General features: G+C 39.8%; 1 protein-coding gene across 5 annotated transcripts in view; it reads left to right on the forward strand.

Moving 5' to 3' along the window:
* agrn (agrin) overlaps positions 1-16228 on the forward strand; it is a 279534-nt gene that overhangs the window by 73809 nt on the left and 189497 nt on the right. The window lies entirely within an intron of this gene.

The following is a 16228-nucleotide window of genomic DNA, read 5'->3' on the forward strand; positions in this document are numbered from 1 at the left end:
TAAAATGGAATTAATGTAGTCGCATCACTGTAGAGCGAGGAAAGTCACAAAAACCAAGACCAAAGGAATCAGTCTGGTTGTCTTTATCAAGTGTGTGTATATGTGATGTTGGAACAACGCACACACCTGCCTGTGTGTGGTACCAAACCTCAAGTGAGGCTTTAAGCCGTCACAAGATTATATGGCCAAGATAAGGGGTAAGTTCGAGGTCAAAGGCCATGCGAAGTGGGATTATGAAGGCTCTGCTGCCTGCACATGTCTGTGACCTACTCAGAATTGGTTTCCTTGGGGATCTCATTAACTGCTGTGCAGAACACCAATGGAAACAAGCACCTGCAAAAGTGGAATGTAGACTGAGCTGAGGGTGGAAGCATTACAGTTTAACTATCCATCCAGTGGCCCAGTTGTGTTCAGACTGCAGATTAGTAATGAGGGTGATATTTTATTTTGTCCTTTCCTTTCTCACTTTGAGTGCTGATGCCACTTCCATCCAATTACTAATATTTACAGATGTGCAAAACTTGATTGATGGAAACTACAACAGACTCATTTTTATCTTTATTTTAATGAGCCAAATTAACCCTTTGGTCTTTCAAATGAGCACCTTGGAATTATTTTATTTAAAGTGCCACGTTGAGCCCGTTCTGTAAACCACTGTGTGTTGTTTGAAAAAATAATAAAATATGTTTATAGATTTAACTATCCCATAAGCTCAATGCATCAAACCAAAACCTTGATACATACTGGGATACAAGTTTACTATTCAATGGGACAACAGTGAATTGTAGTAATATAATGTTTCAGGACTGGCACCAGCCAAAATGTATTGATTCTGGTGCATATATAGTACACATATTCCTTACCACGGTACGAGTAATGCATTTTAATGTTGTTTTAAAAAGAGATTATGGTATTCCTTAAGGAAAAAGTTTAATTTATGATGTGCTGCACAAGTAAAAATCTTTATCCAAATTGTAACATTTGTGAAAATGTCCAGCTAGACTCCCAGATATATGCTATACTGTTAGATTAAATCTTCTGAGGGGAGGATTGGAGTTATTATTCTTGCATTCTTGCATTCTTGACCCAGCAGAAAAGGTATCCTGGCATATATTGCATTGTGACTGACCTTGATAGAATAGAGCTATGCATCATTCCCTGCATTTCCTTTAGGCAACTAGTATTCTTATGTGAGGATGCTAGTTACTACAGGTTTATCTGATTCTTCTGTTTGCTTCTGAAGCCAAACAAAGTTGCTTAAATGCAAGTACTATCAAAGCAATCTCACTGGTGCCAAAAAAATGCATTGTTCAGTTAACTTTTTTGAAACAAAAAAAAATTGTATAATTTTAGTAAGTGTCTACAACAAAACTTAGGGACAGGTTTTTTGATTTGTACTCAGATCAATCACTTTGTTTTACTGTATGTTGAGCTTCAAAGGTCTTTGTTGTTCTTCAGAACCACACCAAATATCAGTGGTATGTCAAATATGTATTGGACGATTACAACTTCTCTGTAATCTAGACATTTTCATCAGGTGGAAATTCCATCTGCACAAATTAATTTCACAATGGATCTCGATCCCATAAGACAGGTACTCTCTCACATGTCTCTAGTGTAGACACGCATTGAAATTGTTTTGCTTGTGTGCACTGTTTTTTTTTTTGTTTTTATGGCATCAACATCTTTTCAGTCTTATGTCGAATTTACTTTAATTTTGCCATGATACAAAGTTTGACCTGGGCACTTTCAATTTATATACATGTACCCAGTGTTTCATTTGACTGCCTGTCAGACATTCGTATCGTCTGCCTTATCAGACAGAGTATTTTCTGTCAGAGCGTTTGAAAGCACAAGAAAGGCACATTTTGCTGTGAGACACAAGTCTCACCATTGACAGACACCCTATTATCTGTACCCTAGTCAATAATGTAACATTCAGTCCATAAGGATGCAATTATATGTTGTCTGGTTTATAAGGTCATTTTCTGTTGTAATCAGGATCAGATGGATATGAGCTGCAGTTTCTGGCTCTGATGGCTTTCTTTCCCTAAAAGGCTAGTAAGCATTTATTATTAATCAAGTGCGGCATGTGATCTGTGTTCATCATGTGGCCAGCTTGATGTAAATGTGTCATCTTTTCGCATTTTTATCTCTGTGTTGCCAAATTGCACAGCCTGTAGAGGAAAAAAATGCCGGGAGATGTTGCTTGTTCACTGTATGCTTTGTTTACTGAAAATAGATCAAGTGGACTGGTTGAAGGTAATCTTACCAAAATAACCATTGGAGAGATTTTACACCTGTGTCAAAATGGAGACTATGTCTTGACCCATCCAGCAGATACTATTAACAGGAATATCCAATGCCTGAATAAGAGGCTGTTGTAAATGGTTCTTACAATGTGTCAGCAACATTGACCAGGACCTTGGGGCAAAGTTCCAAGTACAACTGTGACTTTCCTGACCTGAAACACTGATGTTTGCACCAGAGTGCAGAAAACAAATGATAATAATAATGTTTCCTCTATTAATCCCTTGTGGGGAAATTCATTTTCTGCAATTAACCCATCATGGATGAACCACGAGCAGTAGGCTGCTGTCCACACCACCAGGGGAGCAGTTAGGGGTTCAATGTCTTGCTCAACAACCATTCGAGACACTGGGAGGAACCAGGAATGGTCAGTTCCAAAGACGATCGCTCAAACACCTGTGCCACGCTGACCCTTAAGTGCATCCAATGTCTCTTCATTCTGATATTTGCCACTCAGAAATTTCACACTCCTCCCACTACTTATTAGTCTTCCTCTTGTCCAAAATTCTTTTCTTCCCATTTAATGCTGAAACTTACCTTGACAGAGAAACTAAGAACAGGTGGTTCAGCAACAGGAGTTTTCATAATCTAATGTATGCCTTGTTGAGAATAATCAACAAATGCACACTTGATGTCAATGCTCAGAATGGGACACAGGAAATTAGATATTTTAACATTGCAGAAATAGCTGAATCGTCAGAAAGTATATCTAAATTTACAGCAAACATTAATATACGGTTTGAATTGGGTCAAAGTGAGACTTGCTGAAGCAGTTCATCGTTTCAGTGATTGGAACAACTGACTTTAACAGATTCTTGAATTTGTCCACTTTCCAATGATTGTTAATGCCATTCTTCAGCTATTTGGGATGTTTTATTAGAGGTAAAACGTGGTATTAGTTAAAGGTTGGTTATTGTAATAAATTTGTTTTCAAAACTCAAAAGTCCCTTGCAGAGCTACTATATCTGAAATGCATCATTCATCAAGGCTATTTCTTAAAGTTCTATCATTTTGATAATACTACTGTAGATTAATGCTCTTTTGTGTACGGACTTTGCATTTCCGGCTATGGAAACAATAGCCTCACATATTATTGCGGACAATTTATCACCGTCACCCTCTTGTCATGCTCCGTTTTCTGCTTCTTCTGTTTAGCTTTTAATGTCTTTTTCCTTTGGGTCAGAGCAAGGCTCCCAAACACTCTCCAAAAACCTTGGCTTAGTGATGTCCTAATCTATCAGTACCATTGCAAACCTCCCTGTAGTCAGGGCCACCCTGACCCTCTCTATCGGCGTCTCCTCAGATAATACACTAATAAGGTGGCTGTTCATGAAGCACACAAAAGTTTCAAGGTCTGTTACTGGTGTATTTTCATTGCTCAGCCCTAGAGAGAATCAATGACATTATTGGAGAGCTTTATAATGCTTTGAGTTTCAGAGATTTCTATAATTTCAAAGAAACAGTTCCTTTCACTTATGAAACTCAACATGAAAAGGCTTTGTACAGTTTAATTGTCATGTGTGAAGTAAGTTGTGATTGCATATTTTTTGAAATTGCAGTCTCTTTTAAAGATACTGCATTGGTGATGTCCAAGGCTGCCTGAGTGGCTGCGACTGAAACAATGAATCATTGACATTTGGGGTCTTGAACCCAGATTGCACTCACCTACTATTTTATTGATGATCACAGAGGTGTAGACATTTTTATGAGCATAATGTTAGTATTTTTCAAATTAAGAGAATGTTATTGCTTGCAGATAGGGAGGGTTATCTGTAACCTGTATCAAAGCTGATTTTATGTCCTTTGTGAATTTACAAGTCAATTGCTCTAATTATTAATTCACTGTATTCAGTTCCTCTCTACTCAATATTCTTTGTGACCATGCGATTTACATGTTTTTTTTTTCCTGATAGATATATCATATCCATTCTGAGGTCCCAGCGCCCTCAGTATTTGTGTATTTGTGCACACATGTTGGTATGTGTCAATATTTATAACAGAGCAGATGGACATTTATTTATTTTAGCATGGGTGTTTATGTCCAGCTGTATCTGCAATTCAGAGTTTCTTTTCAAATGTTTATGTGAGATTTGGATGAGCTGTGTATAGAGTGATGCCATGCTGCAAGACAGAGGTGATTCTGCAATAAACCATTAGGTATGGTCATATATTACCAGTAATGTTGAGATACTTTTCAATCATAAATTAAGTTTCAAACAACTTAATTGTGTAACCAAATAGTGTATCTAATTCTAAATGTTTTATTATACCCTCAGCTGGTTAGTGTCTATTGTAATCCAAACACATTATCTTTTTAAACATTCTGTCATCTTTTCTGTCAAATGTGGTAAAGAAAAGTGGACCAAGGAAAACAAAGAAACCAGGCTGACTACCTGATTACTTAGCTTTAAAAGCTTAAGATACAAAAACAGAAATAAGCTGAAATAGAAGGACAGGCAAACGGCACAAGAAACAAAACACTGGCTCCCACTAATACTGATGCAAAAGACCAAACTAAAGTACAAAATTTTGAATATGCAACAAGACAGGCACAAAACCTGGGGCATATGGTTAGGGAGTCACTCTTCCAGCATGCAGTGCGGCTGAGGCCTGAGTATGTGAAGATAATAAACAGGAGGGATGTAAAACATGCATAAAGGATAATAAAACTGAAAATAAGAAGGTATTAAAACTAGAATAAGAACTGAGAACATACTTATAAAAGGCATGCTATGACATAGTTTGATATAAAAGATCCAAAAAAACAAGCTGCGTTCCAAATATCCAAAGGGCCAAATTATTTCAACATATCAATCAGTTAAGTTAATTAAAATATCTATATATTTATAATTATTAAACCTACACTCTCAAGCATTGACATTTGATACATTTTATGAATTTGGGTTCTATAACTTGATTTCAGTTAAAAAGAAAGTCTTTCAAATGTGTGCGGTGGGAATTAAAGCTGCATTCTGCAATGACTTGTGTCGGATTAATGTTGCCTGAAGGCATGTTGACTTGCACGTATTAGAAACTGCCAGGACTTTTGTCTCCTCGGCTGTAGACGCTTTGTGTCGCTGTTTAATATTGTACACACACACCTACCCAAACACAAACAGGATGCTGTGATTGAATTGACCGCGTTGAACAAGACCAAAGGCCTGGAAAGTAATTCTAGCTACTTCACCTTGCAGGCTGAGCACAAAGCGAGTATCCTTCTGATAGTCAGATACAGCAGGTGTCACTTCCACCATGATTTCTGATCCACGTGCAAATGCTTCTCGTCCATGCTTCATCAAACGACACCACGGCCGAGCTCATCAGTCTGGAATATACCAATAACTTATGTTTGCCTGTCTAGTATCTGCCTTGACCTGTTGTACATGCTGTAAACGACACACTAAACTAGAGAAGTTGGCAACTCCAAATGGCTCACAGGCACAGAGAACACTGGAATATTTAGCAGGTGCTTTGCTGTGTCTTAGTCTGAGCTATATCATTTTTCCCATTAATTGCATGGGTTGATTTTTTCTCAAAAGCCAAACTGATGTATATTATCAAATAAAAATCATCAGCGAGGGAAACATATCTTGGAATATTGGCAATATACTTAGAAAATCTTTGATCCAGTAGTTCATATTGGCAGTTGCGTTGAAGTGATTAATTCACTGGCACCTTTTTATTTACTGCTATGTCAGGCATGCTGATGTAAGGGAAGAGAAGGGAGATGATTCAATTGGCTTCCTTAAACTGTGGTTGATTTTAATTCCGTTTCCCACAAATGAATGTGGATGAACTTGAAGAAATTTGCTGCCATCTCATGGCTGCTAGTCATATAGAGGAAAGTGGAATGGTGCCTTGAGCAAGCTGTTACCCACTCAGTTATTGTGGGCAGAGTAAAATACATGGATAAGTTGACCTGTAGGTGGATCTCTGGCTTGTCATTGCAAATTTGTATGAATTACCAGAGACGCCTGTTTGCAGACAGTTACTTGATTGACATTAGAATTGAATGCATAATTTGATATGTATTAAATCATTTTTTTATGTCCTGTTCCCTCTCAGTGCTTGGAATACATATCAAATCTACGATGTATCATCTCAGGAAATTAAAAAAAAAAAAACAACAACTATTACTTTGCTTGGTTAATAATCATACACACTGAGTTTTCTGCTGAGCTCAGAAGCACTCACATGATATCTCTAAATATTTTTTAATTTTGTCCACTTAGATGATTTCTGAATAAAAGGGTGAAGAATCTCCTCCGAAATTATACCAGCATCTCATTCTAATAGTTGCAGATGCAATCAGAATTTACACTCCTTCAAGGACGACAATTCAGCTTAATCATCTTGATAAAGTAAGATGTATAGCAACTACAGAAAAAGGAAAGAAAACAGAAGCAAAAAAAAAATTAAGCCCTTTTGTGTGTGTGTGTGTGTGTGTGTGTGTGTGTGTGTGTGTGTGTGTGTGTGTGTGTGTGTGTGTGTGTGTGTGTGTGTTTGTTGGGGGGGGTAAAATGAGATCAAATCTCATTTTTAATTTCAACAGCTAGGCTTACCAAGCTTCCCTTTTTTAAATGTAGTCAAGCTGCTAGGAGATGCAAGCACGCTAGGGGGCATCAGTGCTTCAAGACCAACTAGAGGAAGGTGGCTCTTCCAGCTGATAGTCTCCGTCATCCTTTCTCAGAAAAGGCCAAACCGTCCCTCCCCTCCTCTCTGGTTCCACCAGGTCAGACTCTTCCCAGCAGAGATTCTCAACAGACTCAGGACATTATCATTCACAATCACACTTGTCACAAGAAAAACAGCCTCGGCTGTGACAAAAATTTGCTGTCACAGAGATATTTCAGTTTAATGATTTTTTTTATAGTGCATCTGCTCTTTAGAAAGAAAAACAGTGCAGAGAGTGACAGGAATGGGAAATGAGAGGAGGAGGCTGTGAAATTGATTTGAGACAGAAATATTATTAGCGCATTATATACACCCTGATCACGAGAAGGAAAGCAAATGCGAAGGGAAACGATAAAACAGAGGGCGGCAGTTCATTCATTCATTCAGTCATTTATTCATTATCTATACCATTTATCCTGTGGCGGTTCAGGCACATTCATATTTAATTTATTATTTGAGCTGCTGTTGCATCAGCTTTTGTCATTCCGGTGACTGAGTAGCCACTGTAAAATCTTTGCTATTCCAGTCGGCTACTGGGGTTATTATGTTGCCAAGGGCAGCACCTCCATTGTATCCTAGTAGGTCATGGGGGGTTAGAATATCTAGGTTATGGTAATATAATCTCACTTAGCTATGATTGTACCTACTCTAATAGCACAGGGCTGCAGAGAAGGGATAAGGTTATTTGTCTGTTTATGCACGTGCCTGGAGGCATACTAAGTTGTAAAATAGAGATTGGGGTGTCCCATCTGCTGTGTGTGTTGGGGGTGGGGGTATGAACACACCCCAATCACCTTCAGATTAAGAGGGCAGAGTTGGGTCTCTGACCAGGAGTTCTTACCCCCCTCTTCCTCACGAAATGCCCCCTACTATCATCCCTATTTCCTCTTTTGGACAGACAGCCCCATGGGAGAGACATTGGGTGTGGCCTACATTAGCAAGCTTAACCTCTTGAAAATGACAAATGGGCATTCGAACCACTGGTGTCAGCTGTGGATTTGGATAAAGTGTATCCACAATGAAATTTTATTCCATCACAAGCTTTATTACATTGCAAATGCAGATTTTATAGGTTGATATATTGGCATTTTTTCAAGGGTTAAAAATTGTATTGCATATAAGCGGATAGTGTTATCTGTTGCTAAGCTGATCATCCAATGATAGTAGACTGCTCCCATGTCTGCCAGTGTTTTCTGACATATATTACTGAGCAATAATCCAAATACTCCACTTCTAAATGTCCCCCTTCCCTCATATATCCATCTGCTTTTCCCCCGTCCCTCCTCCAGCTCCCCAGCCCTTCTCCTTAATCGCCCTGGATCTACTCCAGTGTTCCGATTACGCTCATCCATTCATCCATACAGTACACGCACACTCCCTCCTCAGGCACTGACCCACTGGGAGCTTTGTTTGAATCCAGGCCACACCCAGTATAGAGGACCCAGTTTTGTCTTGTCTGTCACATCAAGCAGTTCTGGGGGCCTTGTTAAACCTCCTCAATCAGCACTTAGTACCAAAAACATGGTCCAGTGCCCTGTGCTCACTGTGTGCCGTGTTAATGGGGCATATAATGGACTTCTAAACAGGAGATATGGCAAAATGTAAAACCAGGGCATGAAAAGAAGCACAGGAAACCATGTGTATGCTCTCGCTTGATGCTTTTAATCATCCCAACTCCACAGAGCATGTTTTTTTTTTTCCCCTTCTTTCAGCACCAATTACCATCGTTGACAGTGATGAATTTTGATACTGACAGGTGGGTTTTCATGTAGGGTAGTCGCTCCATGCTTAAATAGAGGAAGCTTGTTTGTGACAGAGCTGGGGATACAACTACACAACATATGGGGCTTTATGATCTATGAGTAAGCATCCAAAGTACTTTAGCTTTAATGGAAAGCACGCCCCGTCAAGTAGGGTGTGGGCGGCAGCATCTAAAAAGCCATTAGAAGTCCAGCTTCTCCAGAATCCTTAATGAGTGTGTTTTGAAAAAATACAGCCACACAAGTGCTCAAATTGATTTTTGTCAAATTAAACAAAATTGGATCTCTAAAATTGACATTAACTTAAAAGAGTGACAATGTATATAATCGAAATCATCCCGTTACCAGATTCTCTACCTTCATCGGGAAATCATTCATGAAAGTTTTAAGTTCTCCATTTCAGTTTCATTAAGTGCCTACTTACATTATCGCTGAAATTAAGTGGTAATCTGTTCTTTGGTAAATTGAATTAATTGGTTTGGGGATTTATTTAGCAAAGTACCTTATTTATGAGGTGATTGGGCCCTGTGGCAAGCCCCATTTCTCATTTCAAAAAAGATTATGGTTCCCTAATTGATAAGATAAACAGACCATTATTCCACATCTTGCAAACTGAATTGAATTTTTCTTCACTGTCGCTCAATAAACCATCTACCTGTTTCTTAAGTATATTGATGTCGTATATGGAATAAGGCAGCTTTCTTTTTATGTCTCAAAGCTACACCATAATGTATTTTCTTTCCAATAAACTTAATATTCGGACTCTGCATCTTGCTTTAACTGATGTGAGTGGAAGAGCGATATATTTCGAAATCCAGTGGGGGTTATTGTGGGAGGAAATATGCAAGCTGCTGCTGATAAAACTGATGGGGAAGCAGGTATGAGGGGATATGTCACAGAGGTAGATAGGTCTAATTGGCACTTTTGGTTGTATTGTCACATACCACTTTAATTGGCATGCTGGGAGGTCAGGAGAATATATAAGTGAGGTTACAGGAGTAAAAGGCTTATGGCTGCAGATGTGTGGGAACTGTTTCTATGAGCCGCAATGAGGGTCGAAAGAGCTCGATAGAGCTTCTTTCCTTGCACCACACACACAGAGCATCATCTCATCAGCAAAAAAACATTAAACATTAATGCTGACCTACTAACGCTGATGATTTCCTTCAGTTGCACCCATCAGTTCCTCTCTTCCCCATGTTTCATATCCTCTGCTCCAATCTTTTCACCGGTGCTGTGTTTTGATAATGTAGATACAGTACCGGAGTAGTTGGTGATTTGATTAGTGCTGTGTTGTTCAGATCTTGAAGGAAGACACTTGACAGTTGAATTAGAATAAGTTAGTTTTCAGGCACAATTACAATCATGCTTGCACGGGTGGTTCTCAACCAGCCGCCTGACAGGTTGCAACCCCAGAAGTCTAGCAGAGAAACACACCGAAATTTTCTTGCACTCAGCTTATTCACATTTCTTTTAGTATTCTTGGAGATCTTGATTTGTTCTGGATTCGTGTTATTGTTTCTTTGTCCAGTCCAGAAACACTAGCTTCCTTTGAGGGCCCTCCCAAGTACATTTTCTTCCTGCATGTACTTGTTTTGGATGTCAGGAGGACGTTTATCTAGGTGTGGTTATGTCTGTTCTCTTGTTTCTAATATTCTGTTTTTCTGCTAAACTGTGTGCTCATGCATGTGTTTTTCCACCATATTTGATTGTGTAAGCATACTGTTATTTTAACTATTTCCCTAACAATCCCTCTTTTGACATTTAAGATGTCAATTATTGCTTGGTACCTATCCTGGTGTTCTGGTCCTCGCTTATATAAATTGCCGAGGCCTTGGCTAATTGAGCTCTCAACCCTCCCAGACAGGTTTCCAAATTGTTTTGGATGGAGCTCAAAACTCCTTTCTGGAGACTGGGCTAAGGCACAGCGAATCAGGTGGCTCAAAAATTTCCTCCCCCTTCTTGCATTGATATGGACTACGTATTCAGATGTGATTTTTACCTGATACGGTCGCTTCCACTCGCTCCACTTGTGCTTTTGGAGTTTCACCAATAGCCAGTCTCCTGTACTTACCTTGGAAGTCCTTTATTCTGCTGGCTGGTCCTTGTTTTCCCCTTCTGCCCTGGTGACCTGTTCAGACCGTGACAAATGGGAAAAGCACGTACACTCTCTGCTGGACATCATTTTCACTCATTTCATCATACCAAATTGGCAAATAATTAACTGTATCTAGATTTGAAGTTTATCCGGAAACTTGCCTGGATCTGCGTAGCTGCCCACTTGTTTGGTTTAATGTGTAATCGTGCCTGTGTGAAACTAGTTTTTGTTGTTCCCTCATTTATTCATCATACACAGGTTTGAGAATGTCGAATGGTTGGTACACCTGAAAGTCTCTTGGTCGCCGAATTACGATTTTGGAAAGATTGAGTGTGGTATTTGCTTTTGTGAAAATAAGAGGGGAGATTTTTCCCTTGGACAACTGGCCAAACTAAGTGTTTTAATTGAATGTGCACATGATGCCGTCTCCATTTTGTTAACAGCTACAATGTAATTAGCTTTATATCTGGGGGAATTCTGTTGTTTAACCAGCGGAGATATGTCATGTTGCCTGGGGGGGACCTGGGGAGTCCCTTTTGTATTTTAATTACTTGATTAAAAAAATGAGAGACAATAGATCTTTTAAATTCTTACATTGGAACATGATTGAAGTCTGTCTATTGGAATTTTTAACTCACACAAACACACACACAAGTTGCACACACAGATATGTGTGATAAAGTTGTATCCAAAAATCAATACATTTGTTGTCCTATGACCTGCTGTTTTACAATAACCTTACCTCAAGTCAGTGATAATGTATCATCTCCACAGATGATCAACAAACATCCGTGTCTGCTTTCCCAAGTCGTAACTGCTGCTGCAATAATTTAATACAGTTAACGTTTCATGATTATCCAGCAGGTGTAGCTTTTACTCAAAATGCCCCATCGTTTTCAAGGGGAATTAAATGGGACGTTATTGACCGCGCATGACTTTTTGTGGCCGGTGCACTCTACTTTTGGAAACGGTTTGGCAAGTTAAAGAAACATGGATAAAGGGGGGAATGAACCACTTGGTCTGTCTCTCTTATTCTCTTTCTGTCTTGCTCCACTGGTGGTCTGAAGTGGATGTAATGAAAATTGATTCCAAGGTGAATTATTCCATGTGCACCTTAGTGTTTGGGAGGTAATCTTCTTCCTTCCTTCGGTCTTCCCACATATGCTTGTCTGACAATCAAGTTGTCAGATGCCGTCGATCTCTAGCAGGTTGATGTAATTGTCCATTTCAATATTGTGAGCTGATTCCATGACTCTCTTACCTCATGTCTCCCTATCCAGTGCTGAGCCCTCCCTGTCCATAACACATCTGATGCGCTGGTCAATAAAATGGGGAGTGATGTGAGCAAAGCTAGAATCATTAGAAAAAAGGAATAGTATTAAATGGCAAGAGCACAGAAAACATGTTGTCTTTCTAAGCCTTGGCAGAAGGCAACTCTTCACCAAAAAAAAAAATTACACAGCTACTGTTTTTCATGTCGTGCTTCTCAGTAAATGCCAGCACAATTTTTATTAGGTTGTTTTATTAGGTTAAACTGCCACTAAAAAAATGCACATTTTAAAAAGGCTGACTTTGCTATCAGCATGTTCTTTTTTCTGATCACGACGTTTTGAGGGGGAGGTGTTGTCAATCCCCCGGCATGGCGCAGGAGGTAGAGCGATCGTCTTCGGAACTGAACATTCCTGGTTTGGTTCCCGGGTCCTCCTAGTGTGTCGAAGTGTTGTTGAGCAAGACACTGAACCCCGAGCTGCTCCCCTGGCGCTGGTGGATGGCAGCCTGCTGCTCATGGTTCATCCATGATGGGTTAATTGCAGAGAATGAATTTCTCCATGCGGGATTAATAGCGGATAAATTATTATTTTTGTTTTTCATGGAGCCCATGAAAAAGCTAAAAGGCTGGAGTGTACTTTATCGACAAAACAGGAAGGGCTGGTCGATGAGTCAACGTTATTGAACTGAGGATATGGCACTGAACAAAGATCAGCTCTGCTGAAAGGATGATCAAACTTACTCCAGGGTATGTCTTGCATCCTCAGCCATTTCGGCTGTGGGACCAAATCCCGCTTTGAGCCAAGGTCAGGCATGAGACCTTTTGGAGGCAACTCAGTATATTTTTTTTTGCATCTATTTGCAATTTGTCCTTCATTTCTTCACAATGAATGAACAATTGTGTATTTTAATGTAGTTAGTACAAAGGCAGTTTTGTATCTCTTCCACCCACTTACAAAATCTCAAGGAGAAACCGTAATAGAGAGTCCAAGGTGTTTTCAATTTGTCTTCAGGCATGTTGACCCGAGCTATCTCCAGATGGGCAATTTGTGGTCATGGTTCCTTGTGCTTTCTTGACACCTAAACACACGGATCATTGTTAATATTCCATCCTTGACACAGTTGTAGAAGAAAAAGGAAAGAAATGCTGAAAAAGGCAACCAAGTTACTCAAAAGTCCTCAAAGAAAATTGATTTTGTCTTATGACGTGGCATTCTCTGAGGGAGTTCTCCTAATTAATTTGACATGAAAAGTTCTCATTCTTTTCTATGGCTTTACTTTTATAGTCCCTGAAATGGAATTTCAGTCGATCTGATTTTCAAATCCTCCAAAAAATGCCAAGATTTTTTTCTTACTGCATCTCCATGGAGTGAATCAAAGATACAAGCATCAGTGCCATACTGGAAAAGAAAGCACACTAGAACTGCATAAACCACCCTCTACTTATCATTTTCACAAACGCTGAACATTTTCCTTTTGCAAATTTTCTGAAAATCTGGTCAAGCATTTAGAGACATTTGGAAGGCAGCTAAATCTGTGTTGTCATGGCAAAATGTGATGTAGGAGACAAGCACCGAAACAGGAGGTCACACACTGTCACAAAACTAGGCGGTAAAATCCTCCTTGGGCCACTCCGTGCATTTATTATTCTGCAAAGTTAAGGTCAAATATTGTAGCAGTAAGATACCTGTTTGTGTGTGCTTCAAATCTGACAGAAAATCTCTGACAAAAGATTGCACCAACATTGTTTTGAAACAGAAAGATGAAAGATGGTTATATACTGGTCAAAGAATAGCTCAGCTTAATCCCCCTTTTTGTATTTCTTTACCTTTTTACTGACTAAATTACTGTGTGCGTTGTAGTTATAGGCATCCCTTACTATGTCTTTCTTCTTCTTCTTCTCCTTTCGGCTTTTCCCTTCAGGGATCACCACAGCGAATCAACCTTCTCCATCTAACCCTAATCCCTTACTATGTCTTTGAAAGTAATAATTGTGTTCAGCCATATTCATATTAGCAGTGTGATACACCAGCTGGAGCTTGAGTTCACACAGATGTGCCTTGCCTTCTGAGCCCAATCCAGAGGTCAGAGCCAGGCAGGCAGGCAGGCAGGCAGGCTGTCTGTCTTATCCCAGCCTGAAAGGCTCCCGTGGGGTCCACCGCACAAGATATACCCCCCTTCCAATTTCAACAATGGAAACGCTGAGGAGGCTGACACCAATTCACAGACCTGCCCGTGTACCATACAACACACACATGCACACATCAACCCGCAAACACCACTCTCCTTTGCAGACAGCGGGGTCTTCTAGGTTACGCTGCTCAATTTCTCTCACTCTTTTTTTTCCCCTCAGTGGTTCTTCCACGTTTGGAGCAGCCCCCTCCCCTCGCACCAACCATTATCCTCTTGCTGTTTCTCTCCTGCTGTTCACACCCTTTCATCTTTTTTGCTGTCATTCCTCTTCTCCTGTGTTTTTTTCATTTTCTTCTCTTCCTTCATCCATTTGAAGCTCTCAACATCTAATCTCTTTTTGTAACATACTACACCCGAATCATTTCGATGTGTGTGTCTCGCACCTTCTGTTTTTATTTCCCACAACTCACACCCTGTTGTTTTCTTTAAAACTCCTCTCTCCCCATTGAAGCGGTCAGTCTATTCCTGTGGCTGAGGCTGCTGACCCCCTGCCATCTCACCCTCTCTCCATTCTCCCCTTCGCTTTTTCTTTCAACTGCGCTCTAATTTGCCTTCTCCACCGAGGTCAGCCCAGAGCCTCAGGTATATTTCCCTTGACACGTGATTGCCTGCAGATTGTGAGACTGTATATGTGTGAGACACTGAATTTGGGAAGCCCGGAAAGTATCCATTGTTGAGTTAAACTTCACTTATCTAGGTGTGTGTGTGTGTGTGTGTGGGCGGTTTTACCTTTGCCCCTCCTTTTCCAATTCTAAAAAGGAACCTTGCATTAACTGGACACGCACACCAGGGGATCTTGATGGAAGTTACCCACAGGTTTAATCCCCCCGCCCCCCTACATACCCTGCCCCACTGTATCCCTCTGGGTACCTCACCAGCTAGCAAATCATTTATCACACACTAATGGCTCTGATGATCTCTCTTTCTCTTGCTCCCCATGTCTCCACTTAAAGGGTTTGCCCTAGATTCTCAATCACTGGCCTGCTATGCCCTAAAACACACGCACGCACGCATGCACTCACACACGCACACGCGCACATACACGCACAGATTCACAGGGTGTTTGTAAAAGCCTAAGCATATCTCAAAGCTGACAGAGTAGTGGAAATGCCTATCTTATTAGTCAAAAATGAGGAAGTAGAGCTCTGGCTGAGAACAGTGGTAAATGCACATTGGCCGGTATTTATCTGGTTAAAAAGACAAATTGTAGTGCTGAACTTATTACTTCTTTGACAGAGTAGTTGAACTAAACATGAATAGGCAGCAGGCTTGTTTAGGCAGAACATGATAAGGCAGGTTTGACCTTGGAAATAATAGCTTATACATAATACAAAGAAATAATGCAAAGGCTTTCCGGCAGTCTCTTATTTCATTTTAATTTAAATGGTGGCTCAAGTTAGAGCCACCATTACAACTATGATATATGCAAATTAAATATTCAGTCTCCTTTTTACTTCATCGGAGAACCTTACATGAAAGTAGAAGAACTACACTGACTATTTAAATGCTGCACAAAAATGTACTGTTTTATGCAGCAAAACTATATTATGTCATATTTGGTATATTCACTCAACACCAAACTATAACTGTATGCTTGCACGATGTCAGATGCTGAAATGTTTTCTTCTAATTCAAGAAGACGTCCTTAAATTTGAATTTGAACAACTGATTAAATTCAATTGGCGGGATGAGAGAATTTTTATTCCCCTAGTAAATCATTTCAAATTGGGGTAATGGCTGTTTTATATTGCTGCGATTCCTCCTTTTTGGCAACATTTCCAGTTTAAACAATGTTTGACTTTCTCACTTATCTTGTTCCACCTTGAGAGGGTGTGAAACAAAGGTGTAAGTATTAGTTAGAGTGGTTTTAATACCACCAAGGTTAAACAGACAAAAGAACAACCCATAAATAGACCATTCAGTG

Source organism: Fistularia commersonii, chromosome 14, assembly GCF_037954325.1.
Source record: "Fistularia commersonii isolate RoL2024-O1a breed Wild chromosome 14, RoL_Fcom_v1.0, whole genome shotgun sequence".
NCBI classification, from domain to species: Eukaryota; Metazoa; Chordata; class Actinopteri; order Syngnathiformes; family Fistulariidae; genus Fistularia; species Fistularia commersonii.